The sequence below is a fragment of the Heterodontus francisci genome, chromosome 12 (genome assembly GCF_036365525.1).
Source record: "Heterodontus francisci isolate sHetFra1 chromosome 12, sHetFra1.hap1, whole genome shotgun sequence".
NCBI classification, from domain to species: Eukaryota; Metazoa; Chordata; class Chondrichthyes; order Heterodontiformes; family Heterodontidae; genus Heterodontus; species Heterodontus francisci.
The window spans coordinates 15560290-15576604 of record NC_090382.1 but is presented as its reverse complement, the minus strand read 5'-3'; the positions used below and the strand labels follow the sequence as shown (position 1 = coordinate 15576604).

Genomic DNA, 16315 nt, shown 5'->3' with positions numbered 1-16315 from the left:
TAATGGCCAATTTACCTATCAACTGCAAGTCTTTTGGTGGTGGGAGGAAACCGGAGCACCCAGGAGAACTTGCAAACTCCACACAGGCAGTACCCAGAATTGAACCCGGGTCACTGGAGCTGTGAGGCTGCGGTGCTAACCACTGCGCCACTGTGCCGCCCAAATATGTAGCATAAATTCACCCATTTATACTCCTGCTCCTAACTCATATGTTCCTATAATTATCGCTGTACCTTTCTGACAAGCTGCCATTATTTCTTCCTTTATACCCCATCCTGCTGTGTGGTTAATGTTAGGTGGCCTGTACTCCACTCCTGCAAGTGACTTCTTGCCTTTATGAATTCTCATCTCTCCCCAAACTGCTTCTACATCCTGGTTTCCTGAACTTAGGTCATCCCTCTCTATTGCGATAATACCAGCATTAGCAGCGCTACCCCTCCAACTTTTCCTAGCTTCCTGCCCTTCCTAAATGCCATGTACCCTTCAATATTCAAGTCCCAATCTATGTCATCCTGCAGCCATGTCTCTGTAATGGCTATCGGATCGTATTTATTTATTTATATTTGCGCTCTCAGTTCAGCTGTTTTGTTTCGAATGCTATGCGCAGATACACAGCCTTTAGTTTTGTCCTTTTATTATTTTTGTAACCTCTAAACTTATCGGTTGATTTACTCTTGGATTTGTATGCTCTGTCCCTTCCTGTCACAGTCTGTTTATCATTTCCCATATTAATACCTTACTCTCTTGCCTTGTCTCTACTCCTTGATTTACTATATCTTCCCAAATTTGATCTCTTGTCCGCACTATTCAGTTTAAAACCCTCTCTACTTCCCTAGTTATATGGCTCACTAGAACCGGCCCCAGCACGGTTCAGGTGTAGACCGTCCCAATGGTACAGCCACCACTTTCCCCAGTACTGGTGCCAGTGCCCAACGAACCGGAACCCACTTCACCACACCAGTCTTTGAGCCACACATTAATTTCTCCAATCATATTTGCTCTATGCAAATTTGCACGTGGCTCAGATAATAATCCAGAGAATATTACCTTTGAGGTTCTGCTTCTTAATTTGGTGCCTAGTTCCTCATACAGACTATGCAAAACCTCTTTCCTTGTCCTGCCTATGTCATTGGTACCTACATGGACCAGAGACGACTGGATCCTCCCCCTCCCACTTTAAGTTCCTCTCCAGCCCTGAGCAGTTGTCCCGAACCCTGGCACCGGGCAGGCAACGCAGCCGTCTGGACTCTCGCTCTCTGCTACAGAGAAAAGTGTCAATCCCCCTAACTATACTGTCCCCTACTACCACTACATTCCTTTTTTCTCTGTCCACTTGAATGGCCTCCTGTACCATGGTGCCATGGTCAGGTTGCTCATTCACCGTGCAGCCCCACTCTTATCCAAACAAGCTAAAAGAACCCCAAACTGTTGGACAATCGCAAAGGCTGAAGCTCCTGCACTCTGGGTCCCCCTACCTGCCTCAGCAGCAGCCACTCTCTCCTGTCCATGACCAATGACCAAATCAGAAGACCCTATCCATAGGGGTGTGACTGCCTCCTGCTACAAAATGTCCATGTAACTTTCCCCTTCCCTGACGTGTCGTAGTGTCTGCAGCTTGGACTCCAGTTCAATGATTCTGAGCCAAAGCTCTTCGAGAGGCAAACACTTACTGCAGACGTGTTTGCCCTGGATCCACAGGTATCCAGGAGCTCCCACATGCTGCAGCTGTGACACACCACCTGTCCTGCCATCCTTAATGTGTTGTAATTAACTACTTATTTTATTCAATTATTTATTTTATTATCCTTTTTTTTATGTATATTATTAAGCTAGTTCCTTAACTGTTTTAAACGTTAGGATTAAAATGGACCTTAACCACTTACCAGATACTCACCAAACAGGTAGCTTCTTCTCCAACCAATCATCTACCTGCTTGCCTGTGACGTCACACGTGATTTTCTTGAACGAGCTCAAGGAGGCCTAGCAAAACTGAAGTCAATGGGAATCAGGGGGAAAAATTTCTACTGGTTGGAGTCATAACTAGCACAAAGGAAGATGGTTATGGTTGTTGGAGGCCAAACAGTTAAGCCCCAGGACATTGGTGCAGGAGTTCCTCAGAGTAGGAAGACTTGCAGGTGATAGGTAAATTGGCTGTTGTAAATTGCCCCTAGTGTAGGGAGGTGATAGGGAATATGGGATTACTGTAGGGTTAGTATAAATGGGTGGTTGTTGGTTGGCACAGACTCGGTGGGCCAAAGGGCCTGTTTCAGTGCTGTATCTCTAAATAAAATAAAATAAAAATAAAGTAGTGTCCTCGGCCCAACCATCTTCAGCTGCTTCATTAATAACCTTCCCTTCATCATAAGGGTCAGCAGTGGGGATGTTCACTGATGATTGCAGTGTTCGGTACCATTTATGACTCCTCAGATACTGATGCAGTCCGTATCCTCCTACAGCAAGATCTGCACAACATTCAGGCTTGGGCTGATAAGTGACAAGTAACATTTGCACCACACAAGTGCCAGGCAATGACCACCTCCAAAGAGACAGAATATAACCATCTCTCTTTGACATTCAACGTACTCCCATTGCTGAATCCCCCACTGTCAACATCCTGGGGGTTACCATTGACCAGAATCTGAACTGGACCAGCCATACAAATACTGTGGCTACAAGAGCAGGTCAAAGATTTGAGAATTCTGCACTGAGTAACTCACCTCCTGACTCCCCAAAGCCTGTCCACCATCTACAAGGCACAAATCAGAAGTATTATGGAATACTCCCCACTTGCCCGGATGTGTGCAGCTCCAGTAACACTCAAGAAGTTCGAAACCATCCAGGACAGAGCAGTTCACTTGACCGGCACCCCATCCACCACCTTAAACATTCACTCTCTCCATCACCAACCTACAGTGGCAGCAGTGTGTACCATATACAAGATGCACTGCAGCAACTCGCCAAGGCTCCTTCAACAGCACCTTCCAAATCTGTGACCTCTACCACCTAGAAGGACAAGGGCAGCAGATGCATGGGAACATCCTCACCTGCGAGTTCCCCTCCAAGCCACTCATTCATCCTGACTTGGGAATATATCGCCATTCCTTCACTGTCGCTGGGTCAAAAACCTGGAATTCCCTCCCTAACAGCACTGTGGGTGTACCTATACCGGGTGGACTGCAGCAGTTCAAGAAGGTGACTCACCACCACCAAGGGCAATTAGGGATGGCCAGCAATTGCTGGCCTTGCCAGCAACGCTCACATCCCATGAAAGACGAACAACAAGACTGAAAAGTTCATTTGCAGATGATACACTGATTCATCCTCCTCGAGCAATTCTCCCTCTGACAAGATTTACTCGAAACTCTTCTAACTTTTACATTAACAATAAAGAGGCAGCTTCATATCAAAGAAACTCGGCAATGAACCAAGTCCTGTGCAGTGAGGGAGCTATTGTGTCGCAGGACATTTAATTATACCTGACATTTTTCAGGATTTTCAGTTTTCCTCAAAGGATTTGGATACAATTTATGTTGAAGCGTTACTTTTAAAGTAAGGGCATAAAAGTTTAAAAAAAGCACCTCACAGCCACACGCTGAAGCTGCTGTGACAGAGAGGATTGGTATGTTGATGAGCAGCCATTGAAACTGTTAGCTACCAGGAACAATAGGGGGAATCATTTTCTCAACAAGCAAAAGATTCACACCTGGGTTTGGAATAATGTCCTTTACTGCTGAGCCTTACACAGTGCTGGTTTTGAAGGGGAGCCCAGTAGCTGAATTTATTGGCAGCCCTTTTCAGTCAACCCCCTTTAACAGGTGGAGAGATCAAGAAGTAGGCTCCTAATTTCATGTGGGACAGGAACATGAGAACAAAGATTCACAGTGCAAGTTACGGATGAGAAATGCCATTCAATCTATTTGAGTCCATCCACCCAGAGATATTCCAAGAAGAAGAAAGAAATTTCATTTATATAGCATCTTTCACGACCTCAGTCTATAAAGACTTCTAGTTGGTAGAAGTCAGGTGAGGTCTGCTGAGAGAGACACATAAGTAAGGCCCAGGTAACGTGCCTTCAGTAGAGAGATGAACAGTTCCAGCATACACCTTGGTCTGATTCAATACTAAGTCTGGCCAAACTCAATAACAACAACAACTTCTATTTATACAGCATCTTTAATGTAATGAACTATCTCAAGGCTCCACACAGGAGCGTCATAGAGCAACATTTAACAAGGAGACATATACGCAGATATCAGGGCAGATGATCAAAAGCTTGGTCAAAGAGACAGGCTTTAAGGAGCGTCTTAAAGGAGGAAAGATAGGTAAAAAGACAGAGGTTTAGAGAGGGAATTCCAGAGTCTAGAATTCCATTGGCAGCTGAAGGCACAGCCGCCAATGGTGGAACAATTAAAATCAAGGATGCCGCAATTAAAGTGCAGATATCGCAAAGGATTGTGGGGCTGGGATAATGGTGGGTGAGGCCACGGAGGGATTTGAGAATTGGGAATTTTAAAATCAAGGAGTTGTTTAAACCAGGAGTCAATGCAGGAGAGCAAGCACGGGGTGATGGGTGAACGGCACTTGGTGAGAGTTAGGACATAGGCAGCAGGGCTTTAGATGACCTCAAGTTTACAAAGAATAGAACATGGGAGTGTGTTGGAATAGCCAAGAGGGTTTCAGCAACAAATTAGTTGAGGCAGGGATTGAGTCGAGTGATGGAAATAGGCTCTCTTAGTGATGAAGCATATATGTGAATCGAAGCACATCTCAGGGTCAAATATGACAACAAGGTTGTGAAGAGTCTGGTCTAGTCTTAGACAGTCACCAGGGAGAAGGATGGAGGCAGAAACTAAGGAACGGAGTTTATTGTGGGGCTAAAGACAATGACTTTGTTTACCAATATTTAATTGGAGGAAATTTCTACACATCCGGTACTGGATATTGGATAAGCAGTCTGACAATTTAGAGACAGTGAAGGGATCGAAAGATATGGTGGTGAGGTAGAGCTGGGTGTTCTCAGTGTACCTGTGGAAATTGACGCAATAATAAGCAGTAACTAAAGCAAGTATATTTAGACCACTAACTGGTCGGGGTTTATTATTTTTGTTATTCACAAGGAGGGAATGGTGCCTCAGCTGGAGTCAGTGAGTCTTACTATAATCATTATTCGTGCGTTCACTTGCTTACTGTAAAACAAGCAGCTTAATGATTTGTACCTGGGATCATCTCATTAAATGTTAATCATCAAGATACCCGAAGTTAGGAGAAGTGCACTTTTGAAAATGTGTAAAAAATGTGGTATCCAGTTCTCACAGCAATCAATGCCCATTATCACACCCTCCCACCAAGTGACACGATCACACCGCAGGACATTGCGCATTAGCAGCGTTCCTGAAACACTGTACGACGTGTTCCTGTGACACTGCAAGTATAGGTGTTCCTGCGACATTGCTCAGCTAGGAGTTCCTGCTACACCGCCCAGGATAGGTGCTCCTGCGACACTGCCCAGGATAGCTGCTCCTGCGACACCGCCCAGGATAGCTGCTCCTGCGACACCGCCCAGGATAGCTGCTCCTGCGACACCGCCCAGGATAGCTGCTCCTGCGACACCGCCCAGGATAGCTGCTCCTGCGACACCGCCCAGGATAGCTGCTCCTGCGACACTGCCCAGGATAGCTGCTCCTGTGACACCGTCCAGGATAGGTGTTCCTGTGACACCGTCCAGGATAGGTGTTCCTGCGACACTGCCCAGGATAGGTGTTCCTGTGACACTGCACAGTGTCAGGCAAACCCCACCTGCCAAGACTGAGGCACACATTATTTTGCCACATGAACCTTAAAACTTAAAATTGCAAGCTCTGACTGGAAAGACATTTCCATGGCAACAGACAATGTTGAAACAATGAGGATCCAGCAGCTGCTTCTCCAATATACAGAAGTGGTCGGGCCAGTTTTGGTCACATGACTAGCTAGCTGGAGTTTTTGAATTTGAACTTCCGTCAAAAGGAATTTGAACTGAGACAAAGCCGTGTGCTCATTGAGTAAAGACCTTCTCCTAGGACTGAGAACATTTCCGCTCCTGCCTGTCTGCTTTCTGCCTTCATCTCTTCCCACAGAACTGAATCTTGTGAAAACACATGAAACTCAAAGAGAGAAAGGTTTGCCACGTGAGCAAAGCGTTAAGAAAATTACTGGGCCCCAATGCAACGCAATCAAGGAATACAGCGAGCTCGAGAAACCAGTATCAAGATATTGCCTCAAACTGCACAGTGGCGCAGTGGTTAGCACCGCAGCCTCACAGCTCCAGCGACCCGGGTTCAGCTCTGGGTACTGCCTGTGTGGAGTTTGCAAGTTCTCCCTGTATCTGCGTGGGTTTTCTCCGGGTGCTCCGGTTTCCTCCCACCACCAAAAGACTTGCAGGTTGGTAGGTAAATTGGCCATTATAAATTGCCCCTAGTATAGGTAGGTGGTAGGGAAATATAGGGACAGGTGGAGATGTGGTAGGAATATGGGATTAGTGTAGAATTAGTATAAATGGGTGGTTGATGGTCGGCACTGACTCGGTGGGCCGAAGGGCCTGTTTCAGTGCTGTATCTCTAAACTAAACTAAACTTATCTTTTCTTCTGTTCTTTCTATTCCTATCTGCATGTTTATTTCGCGTGTGCGTGCTAGCGTGAGCGTGTCGTATATCCGTAGGCATGAACTGTATTAGAGTTTAAGTTTTAAGGTTTTAATAAATTCCCTCTTCTGCTTTCAACCAAAGAAAGCCTGTTTGTGCTCATTTATATGCCTTATAATTGGAAAGTTGTGAACAAGGTTTCACAAAGGGGGAGCTCAAAACACAGTGTGTTTAAAATTAAACCCTGTTACAATAAGACCAGGTGAAGACAGCAAGAGACCCCTAGACACATTGCTCACTTGGTCGTAACAACAGTATCAGCATTCCTGCAACATTGTTCAGTATTAGGTGTTCCTACGACATTGCTCAGTATAGGTGTTCTGACAGTACTGCTCGGTAAAGGCATTCTGTGACATTGCTCAGATAGGTGTCCTTGTGACAGTCCTCAGTATAGCTGGTTCTTTGACACTGTTACATGTTCCCGCAACATTGTTCAATATAGGTGCTCCTGTGACATTGCCTAGTGTAACTGGTCCTGCGAACTATTCAGTATAGGTGTTCCTGCGACACTGCTCAGTATTATGTGGCCCTATGACACTATTCAGCAAAAGGGTTCCTGCGACACTGCTAAGTAAAGGTGTTCTTGTACTACTGCTCGGTAAAGGTATCCCTGCAACCTTGCTCAGTATAACTGATCCTGCAACATTGCTCAATTTAGGTGTTTCTGCAACTTTGGTGAGTATCGCATGTTCCTGGAACATTGTTCAGTACAGGTGTTCCTGTGACAATGCACAGTGTAGGTGGTCCTCATGCAGACCCCCACCTGCAAAAATGTGGCTGTCACGACCAGGTGTGAAAGGTGTCTAGGGGTCCCTTTTAGTTTTCACCTAGTTTTAATGTAACAGTGTTTAATTTTTATACACATTGCATTTTGAGCACCCCCTTGGTGAATCCTTGTTTATCTCTTTCTAATTATAAAGCAAAGAAATTAGCACAAACAGGCTTCCTTAGGTTTAAAGAAAAGTGAAATTTATTAAAACTTAAACTCTAATTCGGTTAACGCCTGCGGATAATTGCCGCGCCCCATGCTAGCACGTATACATGATACGCACATGCAATAGAGTCAGAAAAGAGAAGAAAAATAATGTAGAGAGGTCTGAGGCAACATCAAAAGAGTTTCCTGTTACTGTGCTTCGAGTTCACTGCAGTCCTTTTGCAGGTAGTCTTGCTTTTCGTTGGTATTCTCCTTAAAACTTATTCACTGTAGGAGACTTTTCTCTCTTGGGGTTCATGTGTCTTCAATGGGTCTTCAGTTCTGTGAGAAAGAGATAGGAGCAGACAGGAGAGAGATCTTTTCAGTCCAGGAGCAAACAGCTTTCTGAGTTTGAAAACTCTGTGGCAAGTTCAAATTCAAAAAACTCCAACTGCTAGTTAGTCATGTGACAAAACTGGTCTGACCAGGTCTTCTGTGTATTGGAGAAGCAGGGACTGGTTCCTTTGTTCCAACACTGTCTGCTAGTATGCAAAAAAGGTCTTTCCGGCGAGGGGCCTGGCAATTCCTTTTGATAGGCCCTCTTTTCTTCCCAGCAGCAATTTTAAGTTTTAATGTTCATTTGGCGAAATAATGTGTGCCGCATTCTTGGCAGGTGGGGGCCTGCATGACAGAGGCATATTGATTTCGTCATATGAACATTGATTTTAAACTTGCTGAAGTGAAGAAATGACTGGTTTGAAAATCACCAGACACTTGGCTGGAAAAACATTTGCATACTAAGAGACAAAGGAATTGATCGCTGATTCAATTAACAGAGATTGGCCTGACATCTTGTTGGTAAGAGATAGCACTACACCCTCCCACCGAGAGCTTTGAAATCCATAAACCTCGCAGGAGAGACTGTTCCCTAATAAGGAGCTAGTCAAATGACTAACCTGCTGGGCAACCTGCGGTTTTTTGAATTGTGCCACAGAGAACGGCACAGAAGTTTTGTCTGCGACTGAAGCTGGAACAAGGAAGGCTCTCTCTCTCGCTTTCTCCCAAGCCACCGGACCCACGGAAGACACATAAACCTCAAGAGAGAAAAGACTCCTACATCAGAACAAGCTGAAGCGTGAACTGGGCACCAATGAATTGCAAGACATAGCGGTAACCTAAGACTCCACACTGAACTTAAAGAACTGTAACTATCAGATATTGCCTCAAACTTTTCCCCTTTATTCCTCCTACTTCTTCTGTCTCTAGCTGCATGTGTGTTTATCGTGTATGCATGCTGGCGTGGTCGCGTTGCATATTCGTAGCATGTCGAATGCCTTAGTGAGATCTACGAAAGTAAGACAAAGGGGTGTAACTCTGTTCAGTACACTTGTCTTGTAGCTGGCATATGGAGATGATCATATCCGCAACAGATTTCCGGCTCAGAAACTACACTGTGCTTCTGGGTACATTTAGTCTGCAATTAAATGGAGCCATTTAAGTATGACCCCAAAGGCTTTCCCCGTGACGCTAAGGAGTGAGATGCCCCTGTAATTGTTGCAGTCTCCTCTGTCACCTTTGTTTTTGTATAGTGTGGCGATTTTAGTGTCATGCATCTCCTGTGGAACAGAGCCTACTCTGCAGCAGAGAAGGAGAAGACCATAAAAGGTGTGGCAATAGATGGGACTTTCCGTGCTTGAGGTCGGCTGAGATTTGTTCCTTGCCAGGTGCCCATCTGTTCGCTAGGCGGTCTATGGCCTTCTCGAGTTCCAGTGATGAGGGGTCTTCATCTAACTGCTCCATGACAGGAAGTTGCAAGAGAGTGTCAAACGCAAACTGGGAGATGTCCAACCCACAGGAGTACAGCTCACAGCAGTTTTCAGCCCAATTGGACATCTGTTTACTTTTTTTAGAATTAGAACATTTTGTCGGTGAGTACTTCATCTGCCAACTTCAGGGGAGCAACATTTGGTGCTGGCAGGGCCAAGTGCCCTCTTGATGCCTTCATACATTGCTCGTACATTTCCTTTGTCACGTGCAGTTTGGATTTCTTGACATTAGCTGATCCAGTGTTCATTTGTGCAGAATCCCCCTCTTCTATGTACAGCTGTCTTGGCCACTTTCAGGTCTTAGCTGTTGGGTTTATGTTGTGCATCGTGTAGACTTTGTTTTTCGCATCAATGACAGCTATCATCTTAGCTGAGTCAGTCTCAAACCAGCCCTTGTTGTGGGTTCCATCTTTATCAACTGATGCTTCTGCTGCTTCATAGACGATTGTGCTTAGTGACTTCAAGCGTCATCGATGCCAGCATCAGTGCTTCCCATTAAGGCTTTGGTGGGTAGCAAGCATTCTAGCGACAGTGCAAATTGCTGGTATTTGGTATTACTGCTTGTGCAAAGGATGTTGATGTGTGGCGGGCCGTCACATTTGAAGCTGTGGAACATTCGGGGGTGCACCTTAACTCTGCTGTCAATAAGAGTGGTCAGTGTCGCAATCTGCACTGTGGTAGGTGCGGGTGTGAAGAATATTGGGCAGATTGCGCCTCCTTGTGATGACTAGGTCTAGTTGGTGCCAGACCTTTGGGTGACACCATGATACTTTATGGCGATGCCTGCCCTGGAAGGTGGTGTTGGTGATGTGGTGTTCATTCAGGGCACAAAGCTCAAGAAGGCGTTGTCTGTTATGGTTGATCTTGCCCACCCCATGACCGAGGCACCTTGGCCATGAATCATTATCTGCCCCAACACGTGTACTGAAGTCACCCAGGATGAATAGCCTCTTACCATTTGGGATCTTCCTCAAAACATCAATTAAGGAGTCATTGAAATGCTTGTTATCTGAGATGCTGCCATTCAGACTTGGTGCATAGATGCATAAGGCATTGACTGTGCTTTCATCGGATGAAAGCTGCAGGGAGAAGAGGCACTCCGAGGTTGCTACTGGTGACTCAATTGACTGTGTCAGCCAGCTGCTCACTGTCAAGCCTACACCATGTTCACGGTAATCTTCAGCACTCTTTCCATGCTAGTAAAAGGTGTAATTAACTTCTCAAATAGAGCCTGTGTCAGCTAATTTAATTTCTTGTAGAGCAGCAATATCAAGCTTGTGTAGCTCACGGTCAATCAGGGCTGTGTTGCATAAACTTGCTGTGGAGTGTGGATCGTTGTTCATTCCAGGACACATAGTCCTCGCATTCCAACTGCCAAGCCGAAAGATTACCTTCCTTTGTTTTCTGCGTAGCCTAGGCAAGGTTTTAGGAGGCGCAGACTTGCCTAGCATCTGCACCCGCTCTCGACCTCATAGGCTGGTGTCCAGAGGAAAGATGAAAGCCTATACGTTTGGGGCTGTTCAAAGGGATTTTCAGGGCATCAGAGTAGTCCACCAGATTCGTAAGATTGCTGAGGCGCTGCCTCGGGAGAGTGGAGCTGCCTCAATGGAGCATGAACCTGCTGTCCTCTCTTAGGACGACAGCATTCCTACTCCCACCCATGCCACTCCACCAGTGTCTTTGTTGCTGCTTGTCAGCCAGCCAGCCCAGACTGTTGCAGCCCAAGCTGAGAAATGCAGACTGACGCCAGGCTTCTAGGCCTAGAGCTGCTCAAGGTCACCCTCCAAGACCAGCTGCAGTCTCCTCAATTGAAGGTCAGCAGCCTTCCATCACCAATGCTGCAGCCACTGCACAGCAGCACTAGTATCCATAAAGGCACACAGAAGACTAGCACTAAGAGAATGCACAAGGTTATTTTTGTATGCATGTGAATTTATAAATTTGGATTAGAATGCGCATTTTCGGATGGTCTTTATTTTTGTGTTGTCGGAAAGAGGATGTTGTGATGGTTAGTGATAGAGGAGAATGGAACTGTTGGTGAATGGGGAGGCATAGCGGAGATTACTCTTATCACTCATGAATTAGGTGATCACCCACAGCCGGGTAGAAAGGGACTCCTGATGCACCTCCTCCTCTTCTTCAGCTTCTCGCCTGATAGCTTGTGGCAAGGGCTGCTCCCTCATAATGGCTATGTTGTGCATACTACCACAAATCTCATCTGAGTACTACAGGGGTCCTCCAGAGTAGTTCAGACAGAAGAAGTATTTGCTTAATGACAACCATGGTGTGCTTTATAATTTTTTTATGGCAGCATGGATCTCATTGTTAACCTGCTGTGCACATTTGTATGGGTTGCAGGCCAGAGTCATAAACCATGTCATGAGTGGATGACCTCTGTTGCCCAGTAGCCAGGCTCTGACATCTGGTGGTGGGCAATATACAGATGGCACAGAACACTGCCGCAGAATGAAGGGATTGTAACTACTGCCAGGATAATGGGCATTCACCTACATGATAAACTGCCTGTGGTTCCACATCATTGAAGAAATGGAATTCCGTTCGGTTCATGAAAATAGCCGAGTGAGGCATTTGCAAGGCAACATGCATGCTGTCAATGGCACCCTCACCACAGGAAAGATTCCAGTCCGTGCAAACTCTCGGGTTCCCTCCGCCTCCTTGTCACAGGCGAGAGGGAATGAGATGAAGCTGTCTCTGTGTGTGTACAGACAGCCTCAATAAGCTCCCTAATGCAGCAGTGTACTGCAAACTGTGAGATGTTGCTTATATCTCCAGCAATACCCTGGAAGGAGCCAAACATATAAAAGTTAAGAGCTATGGTCACCTTGCCAGTCACCAGAAATATTTTTCTTACCCTGCTTTGAGGTAGCAGTTGTGGCTGGAACAGTTGGCAGATTTCGATCATGACCACTTTCCTGTAGCAAAGACATCTCATGCATTGGTCCTTGCTGAACTTGAGTTAAGAAAATTGCTCCCTCAAGACTCTCTGCAAATATTCCCTCCTTCTGAGAGCACTTCTCCACCTTCCTATTCTAGCAGCTTGTCCTGCTCTGCGTGGTCTCTCTTCATTCTCCCAGTCATGCTCAAATCCCAGGTGGCCCAGTGGGGCCTCCTATATGTCTAGAAGCAATTTGTTTCAGCAAAAGCTTTTAAATCGACAAAAAAAACTTCAGCACAAGCTAGACCACTCACTGTAGACTACTGAAATTTTAGTCAGTACAGGAAAGCTCCAAAAAAGCATACAATTGCACCGGTAGCCAGAAGAAATAATCCAGCAACTAACCCGTATGTAGTTCATGATCCCTTTAAATACTGCTGGTGGGGGGAGTCCCTCATACTGTTTAATGTTATGTGGAGTTTGAAAATGGCAATGCTGGCATCAAATCAGTGTTCTACACTGACTGACATCATCATCTGCCTACTCTGCATGCTGCCAGCAGTCATTAGGTGCACAGGTGCAAACCCCTTCACCAAGATGGTATCCTGTGCACTTGCCATCAGAACTGTGAGCTGCATAGGGCCTAAAAATACACACTACAGAGCCCAATTTCTCTGCAATGCAAAATCAAGGCACTACACTGCCATCATTGACAGAAGGGTGTAATTACTGGATGACAAGTTTCGAACTGGAGTCTCCATAATTCTACAGATAAGGATTTATAATGGAAAAAGTCAACTGAAAATGCCCACAGGTGCAAGAAATTATATACATTTTGTAGATAGTTGGAAATTAGAAAGGTTTTTTTAAAGCCATTTGTAATAACTGGTCTTTGATGCACTATCCTGCTTACAACACAGTGAATAGAAATAGTTAAACCATGGAATAAATATCTTAAGCAGTCTTTTACATTATCTGACTCATCTTAAGTCAATTTTACTCTACCAATTGTTTGAGTGATGCAACAAAATACAATAAAATTTTTGGTTGCTAAGAAACTATTACAAATTAAGAAATGTTAGAGGGTTCCATGTGTTCTATCTCTGCTTTATAATCCTGGCGTTAGAGATCTATGGAAAAAAATAACTGTGCCAGATGTTAAACAGAAGATGGCAAAAGAAAATTCAAAAGTTCAAATGGAATACTAACTAATACCATACGACTCCTGCTTTCCAAATCTAATGTATCAGAAAGGTAAAAGAGTATTTTATTTGATAGTATAATTAAATTATCAGTTGATCAGATACTGTAGATACAAGTGTTTCCTCATTTGTGAACAAGATGCTTTAACATCAGATACATATTTTATGTGAATTTCTGCACTTATCAAGATGGAATGGAATCTGTTAATGAAACACTTTCCATTCTGAGTACTCATCGTCAGCATAAAGCTCTTCCAGGTTGAGTATGTCAATAAGAGAGTAAAATTAGACCGTGGAATATAGCGGCAATACAAATTTCTTACCCTAACTAGAATATATTGTGTGTTTCATGGTGTTTACAGCTAATATGAGATTGATGTATAGCTTTTGTCATTTATTTGGGTAAAACAAAGCCACTAAAGTGTTTTTTCAGTCACATGGCAACTTTGCTTTAACACAGCTGCTTCCAGCTCTGAAGTGGACAATTCATGAAATCTAAAGGTAATTGACACAAAGGTAAGTGACAGATTTTTTAAGTTAATGAAGGATGGATTACAGTATACAAGTTAGTAAAAGAGTGAAACTAAAAATAAATCCAAGAAAGATGCCAGCATTTCTGGTTAGGCCACACTTTCCCTGAATTTATTTTGTGTACAGATCATAGATTTTTTTTCAGGTTCCTTTGGGCTGCAAAATAGGAAGGGGTCATCTTAAATATGGATTGACTTACATGCGAATATATACAATATACCAGATGCAGCAACACAACCAGATCAGCAATATCAGCAACGAAAACACAGTACGGATATGCATTTCTAAGTGTGATCAATGTGAACAGTAAAACTACAATAATTTTTGTAAAATACTTTCAAGCTGACAACTGCATGGATTCCAATATCATTGTTATCCCACTTCTGGAGCATTATTTTCTTGCTCCTCTCTCCATCACTCAAAGCACCATTTCACTGGAATCCCTGTTTTCTTTTGTAGCACAAATCTAAAGCTCTGACACACCCCACTACACCCTTCTGGCCCCACAGCAGCCACTCTTCCCACTGCCATCAAGGGTCAACGCAATGGACCAGAAAATCTCTACTACCAAAAACTGTTCTGTGCTTCTCAGTCCGACTTGGTGCAGTTCAGAATGCTGTCTTGGTGGCTGACTGCCGTTCTGGTCTCTTCTGTTGCTCCAGCTGTCAAGGTTTCTCTGTTGCATCTGTCACACAGCATCACCTACTACTCTGCAAGCTGAGGCTGTGTTCTTACCACCTCGCAAAACCCAGCTTCCTCCAACCTCAAAAGAATTTTCTAAACTGCAGACTAAACCCAAGGCTCCCTTACCCTCAGCTTACATCCAGATTTCTGACCTCATGTCAAATCCAGGCTGGCCAACCTGGTACCACTGATCACCAACTGAGTGTCAAGGCTAAGCAGACTCCACCCATTTTCCCAAGACTTGACCAAGTGGATTTTCTCAATCTCTTATGGTTGTATTCTTGCTTTTCCTACTGTTGTAACCTGTTTGCTCCTGCTCAGTAATGGCTGCCACAGCCGGTAAGACAACAGCCCTTCAGCTTTCCCAACCACGATGACTCTTTCCCCTTCTACTGTCCTCTTTATCCCCCATTTTCACCTCCTGATAAACTGTTCTACAAGCATCCAAATCTTGGTGCAGCACATCAACATCCTTGGCTTGACTGAAAGCTAGCTCACCACTGATGACGGAATGGGGTAGGACTGGGTGTCAGGCAATAGAAGCACAGGCATAGCGATCTGGATGTGGGGAGAGTGATACAGTGACCTGTTTTTGTTGGTGATGGGTGGGCAATGGAGGGATAAGTGTGGGTGCCTGTTGTGAAGTACAGCTGGCAGAGTGGTGACAGGTGTCACAAGGACATAGGGAGAGTTAAGACCATTCAAGATGGCAAAAGTCTGGGTGGTAGCAGGGAACAGAGGAAGGTAGGGGCTTTAAAGCAATCAAAGTGCTTAAGAAACTTAAATCCGCTGACCACATGAGGAGATCTGGTCTGGTGTGGACACGGGGTCCTGGTAGAGGCAATGAGGCTTCCACCATAGTAGGAAAGCCCAATAGAGAATGACATCCCCGGTCACAACTGTCAGGAAAGAGATTTAATGATGTATGATTCAGCTGCCAGAGAGTGTTGGCAAAGAAACATTGCCAGCTTCCTCAATGTTCACATCTGTCAGCCAGCTGCTGGGACTTGGTTTCCATCTCCTCTTTCCCACAGTCCACCAGGATTTCAATTGTGTTCCAGAACCAAACATGTCGAGTCTAGGGACTTCTGAGGAGACCCTTAGAGGCTGGAAACTTTTGACAAAAAGAACAAGCAAGGAGCAGGATCATACTTTCCAGCTTTGGCAAAATGGAAAACAAAGCAGCTACTAGCTCAATCTCCTGTCTGTAAAGGTTTATTCCTCTGACTCCTTGCTATATCTAGCCTTTTTGGATGTGTTTTCCTAACCAGTAAACAACACCTTGTCTTTCTTAATATAAGAATGTTTTCCCCATGTTTTGAACTATTTCACCAGTTAGTTGACTCTCTCTGTTTTGAAAAATCAACTAAAATTCCTCTTTCTTGGTTACAGATAACATTAACTCATTAAAGACTGCAATCTAGGCTCTTCGAATGGTTCAACAAGTGAGCAACTGTGCTAAACAAAGCTGAGATCGGATTCCTGTTGTAACAAAAGCCAGATTCCCACTATTTGTGCTTCTTGTCTTCACCAATGACCTGCTGAATGTCAATATTCAGATATTCTCACAATTGATGACTCTA

At 44.6% G+C, this 16315-nt stretch overlaps 1 protein-coding gene across 8 annotated transcripts in view; it reads right to left on the bottom strand.

The window, feature by feature from the left end:
• Positions 1–16315, bottom strand: part of LOC137375763 (ran-binding protein 17-like) — a 1067965-nt gene that overhangs the window by 926703 nt on the left and 124947 nt on the right. The gene's annotated exons all lie outside the window — the stretch shown is intronic.